The sequence below is a fragment of the Neomonachus schauinslandi genome, chromosome 15 (genome assembly GCF_002201575.2).
Source record: "Neomonachus schauinslandi chromosome 15, ASM220157v2, whole genome shotgun sequence".
Lineage (NCBI taxonomy): Eukaryota > Metazoa > Chordata > Mammalia > Carnivora > Phocidae > Neomonachus > Neomonachus schauinslandi.
This window is the reverse complement of record NC_058417.1, coordinates 10,593,546-10,599,054: the sequence shown is the minus strand read 5'-3', so window position 1 is coordinate 10,599,054 and position 5,509 is coordinate 10,593,546.

Below are 5,509 nucleotides of genomic sequence, written 5' to 3'. Positions count from 1 at the left end.
CTGCTTCTCCCTCTGACCCTCCCCCCTCTCATGCTCTATCTCATTCTCTCTCTCAAATAAATAAATAAATAATCTTAAAAAAAAAAAAAGCAAAAAAAGTGACCAAGGGAAACCCAGATATATTTTGAAGTGTCCTAAGCGCGTTACGGAAATAGAAGGTTTTGTCGTTGTGCCTGTGTTTCTCATTTTCCCCCAATGAACGGTAAAGAAAAGGGGCAAGTGTACCAAATGGGGTGCGGGGGGGGTGTTGCATCTACATCCTGGCTGCATCTCTGATCAGTCGTGTGACTTGGGCAGTTTATTTTATTTAATTTTCACCGCTCCGTGCCCAACACCCTCCTCTGGAGAATGGGAACAGTAAAGGTTCCTACCTCATAGGGTTCAGTGAGTGAATTTATGGAGAGTGCTTCAAACAGCGACGGGCACATAGTAAACACCATAGACAGTGGTGTTGGGTATTATTATTATTATTATTTATTATTATTCCAACATCATTACTATTTTCAAAGCCAGAAACTCCTCGTTAGATCAGCCAGGAAAGGAAGGTCACGTGAGCTCAGCACTTGGACGGGAGAGCATTCTGCTGCCTACCTGCCCGCGTGATTTTGTGCCCTGTGGGCTGTGAAGGGATCATGCTAATCCAAACGGGTTTACCCACAGTGGCAACCACAGGCACCCCGGCTCTGGTCAGGGTCCCCCACCTGCAGGATTTTGACCATGGCTGGAAATGCAGAGACCAGGAAGACAGCGCGGCCGCCTTAGAGATGCAGCTCACCAGCAGAGGGCGCAAGTGGCAAACCCAGGAAAAATTGGGCCGTGAACTTGGAACATCTTTTTCCTCTGACTCAGTGAGTACTTTCGAGCTTTTCTGTTTCAGTACCCCAAAAGACTTTCCGGAAAACGATGTAACCTGTGCACATTTTCTAGTTGGCACCTAACACTTTTATTATAATTTAAAATCGTTGCAAGAGCCAGCGTGTTATAAATAGTAACATGTTAAAATCAGCAGTTACATCATTTTCTAAATATAGCCCATGAAGTATAAACACCACCACGATTTGATACTATGATACATTTAAAAGAGACAAGAACAAACTCCTATGTACTGGTTAGAAATTTTGCATGTTTCCTTTTTCTCTTTGTATTTCCGTTCCTCCCTCCACAAATTTAGGACAATATATACTTTCATGCTGGATGTCTTTTATTTTACCACCCTGTCATACTTCTCTCCGCAAAAACGCAAATATAAATTGAAAATTAAAATGCCTATTTCCTGAGACCTTAGAGGTCTAAGCGTTAACAATTTTTCTTTGGGATTGAATTATCACTATGATTCATATTAGCACAGCGCCCATACAAACAACACAAATGTATTACAAGTTTTGATAACAGAGCTTGAAATTCTCAGATTGCCTCTTTACTTGGCACTTCCGAAGTTTTTACACCCTGGGGCAATGCACCCAAGGGAGAAGGTGGCTTTTCTGGTGACAAAGACTGAACATAGAAAGGGCAAAGACAACCAAAAGGAACACTCAACCCACAGCGCTTTTCTCAGGCAGGGAGGTTGTAACAAGGAAATTGAGAGTCTGGAAAATCAGTTCCTTAAAACTGACCTTGTCACAGATTGCCTGGGAAAGTCTTCCTGCATCCTGGGGTGTGCTGTCAAAACCTATTATTCAGAGAATAGAAAAGCCAAATAAGCGCACTGGTCACTGGACTGGGGGGTCCGGGTGGTGGCCGGCTGAGTGAACGAAGTAGGGGGCAGAGCGCATTGCAAGGTGCTGTCATGATAATGAAATGTCCTTGGCCCAGGGGGGAGCTGGGTCAGAAATCACTTAGCAGGGGCACCTGGGTGGCTCAGTCGGTTAAGCGTCTGTCTTCAGCTCAGGTCATGGTCCCAGGGTCCTCGGATTGAGCCCCACGTTGGGCTCCCTGCTCAGTGTGTGGGGGTGGTCTGCTTCTCCCTCTCCCTCGGCCACTCCCCCCTGCTTCTGCTCTGTCAAATAAATACATAAAATCTTAAAAAAAAAAAGAAATCACGGATCAAAGTCAACCCAGAGGAAGCCTCAGGACAGACTCACAGACAGGATCTGTGCAAAGGGATGAAAAGTAATTTTCCCAGATGACGTCATTACTTTACAACTAGGAATAGCACAGCGAGCAGGTGCTATATCTGTTTTATATGTTTTATATTATTTTTAAGAGTTTATATTACATATTATAAGCATCACATGCATCTATATTCTATCTAACGGCCTTACTTTGCTCACTGAAATAGTTTACAACTCTTCAAATTCCATTTTTAGCAAGTCCTATAAACAGAATTTTAAGGTGAGAAAATGAAAATATTTGAAACTCACCTGTTGGTTTTTTGTTTTTTTTTTTTACTTTGGAAAAATAGGGATAGTTTGTGATTGAATGGAGATTGAGTCTCTTGCTTTTTTTATCATACATGATGTCTGGTCTCTTATATTTTAAAATAGATGAAATGCATGTTTCTTAGTGGAAAGGATAAACTTTGAAGTTAAACATATTTACATTTGAATCCTAGTTTGGCCAGTTGCTTTTTTATGAGCCTTAGTTTCTTTTTTTAAAGATTTTATTTATTTATTTGAGAGAAAGAGAGAGCACAAGCAAGGGGAGCAGTAGAAGGAGAGGGAGAAGCAGGTTCCCCACTGAGTGGGGAGCCCGATGCGGGGCTCGATCCCAGGACCCTGGGATCATGACCTGAGCTGAAGGCAGACGCTTAACCGACTGAGCCACCCAGGTGCCCCTGTCCAATGGGCTGAATGCAAGGATTTTACTGGCTACTTGTTACAGCCCTTCTAGCTCTCTCCAACTTTGCTGCTCCCATGTTTTCCTCTGACCTAGATTAAATAGACTTGAGGCACTTTAGAGAATAAAACTCCTGGAATCATTATTAATGTAGAAATTTCATAGACTCTTGGGTCGAGGCTGCTCCTGACAAGAGGGAGATGAAGGGTACCTTTTCTGAATCCCCACATCTGAAAACATGGGGTTTGTTTTTGTTGCTTTGTGCCTGGGGACAGCCGGCTTACACAGTGCATTTGCTGGGTATTCCTGTCTCTCAATTATCTGATATTAAATTATGACCTTCTATTTTTCCACTGTCTCTGGAATCAGGCAGAAGTCATTTCCAGTCCCCTTTCTGCCACTTAGTAACCACTTACCCTCAGGCAAGTTACTTAGCCATTCAAACCCTAAAGGAGCCCCTCTGAAGAAGCTAAAAACCCCTCTGGGATTGCTGTGAAGATTAGGAGATTATGGATGAAAGCATTTAGCATAGCCCTGGAATATGGCAGTGGCTAATTCTATTATAAAAAAAAAAAAAATGTCATTATGTCAAATTATGAGTAATGACATGACATTTTTATGATTGTTGTATTAGTCAGCTTGGGCTGCCATAACAAAATACCATAGACTGGGAGCCTTAAACAACAGAAATTTATTTTCTCACAGTTCTGGATGCCAGAAGTCCCAGATCAAGGTGCCGGGTGGCTCAGTTCCTGCTGAGGACCCTCTTTGAGGCTCTTAGATGGCTGCCATCTTGCTCTGTCTTTTCACATGGACTTTTCTCTAATGCAGGCGGTCTCCTTATTAGGGCACCAGTCTTATCGGATTAGGACCCCACCTTTATGACCTCAATGACATCCTAAAAGCCCTACCTCCAAATACAGTCACATTGGGGGTTAGAGCTTCAACATGGGAGTTTTGGTGGGGACACAATTCAGTTGTCATTGTTATTAATATTCTTGGGGGCAGGGGCACCTGGGTGGCTCAGTGGGTTAAGCATGGTTAACCTTCGGCTCAGGTCATGATCTCAGGGTCCTGGGATCGAGCCCCACATCTGGCTTCTTGCTCAGCCTGCTTCTCCCTCTGCTTGCCCCTCCCCCTGCTTGTGTGCTCTCTCTGACGAGTAAATAAATAAAATCTTTAAAAAAATAAAAAAAGAGGGTGCCTGGGTGGCTCAGTTGTTAAGCGCCTGCCTTTGACTCAGGTCATGATCCCAGGGTCCTGGGATCGAGCCCCACATCAGGCTCCCTGCTCGGCGGGAAGCATGCTTCTCTCCCTTTCCCACTCCCCCCTGCTTGTGTTCCCTCTCTCGCTGTGTCTCCCTCTGTCAAATAAATTTTAAAAATCTTAGAAAAAAAAAAGAATTTGAGGGTCTTTGTGATTCTTACAAACATGGTCCCTTAGATGAATGACTCCAAGTTGCTATTTGTAGCTGCACAGAACTTTCTGGACTGGAGGGGTGAAGGGCAGGATAGTCATCTATCTTTGATGTTGTGTTTTAACCCTCTTTTAAACTTCTTCCAAGCCAGTGCAAATGCCTGCTGCCCTTGGCTTTCTTTAACCAAGTGCTAAAAATCCAAAGGGTGTGGCGTTGTATGTTATATGGGAAAGTATCATCTTCCCTTCTTTTGTAGAATTTTAGTTCCCTTAAGACCTAAATTCTTGACCTTTAAAGTCCTCAAATTCATCAGAAGAAATTAAGAGAGGAAGAAGCAACTCAGAGAATAGTGGTACATACTTGTAATATATATATATATATATATATATATAGTCCACAAAGGATTTATATTTAAAATATATGAGGAACTCTTATAATCTGTAAGAAACATAGGCAACGTTTAGCAGACCCAGTAGAAAGATACAGAAAAGATGATGAAAAAGAAGATGCTTGGGCCGCCTGGGTGGCTCAGTTGGTTAAGCGTCTGCCTTTGGCTCAGGTCATCCCGGGGTCCTGGAATCAAGCCCCGCATCGGGCTCCAGGGATCCTGCTTCTCCCTCTGCTTGCCGTTCCCCCTGCTTGTGCCGTCTCTCTCTGACAAATAAATAAAATCTTAAAAAAAAAAAAAAAAAAGATGCTCAAGTGGCCAAAAAATATGTGAAAAGATGACAAATCTCAATCCTTAGGGGAATGGAAATTAAAAGCAAAATACACTACCACTACACACACACACCGAGATGGCCAAAATGAGAAATTCCACACGTTGGTGAGGAAGTGCAGCAAATGGAAATGTCCTGCCCTGCCCAGGGGCATTTTCCGACAGTGGATTAGTATATAGTCGTGAGAATGAGCCAACTACCGCTACACACCTGAGCGCGGATGAAGCTCACCGCTGAGATAATGGTGGATGAAAGAAGTCAGACACAAAATATGCGTGCTGTCTAAATTCTTTTTACATCAGTAGAAAAGAGTGAATCTGTGCTTGTAGTCATTTTCCGGGGTTTTAATGGCTTATCTCTGCACACTCGGTGACTTTTTTATTTATTTATTTGCTGGAGAGAGAGCGAGAGCACAAGCAGGGGGCACAGCAGGCTGAGGGAGAAGTAGGCTCCCCGCTGAGCAAGAAGCCCGGTGTGGGGCTCGATCCCAGGATCCTGGGATCATGACCTGAGCCAAAGGCAGACACTTAACAACTGAGCCACCCAGGCGCCCCCCCTTGATGACTTTTTTTTTTAAGATTTTTTATTTATTTATTCA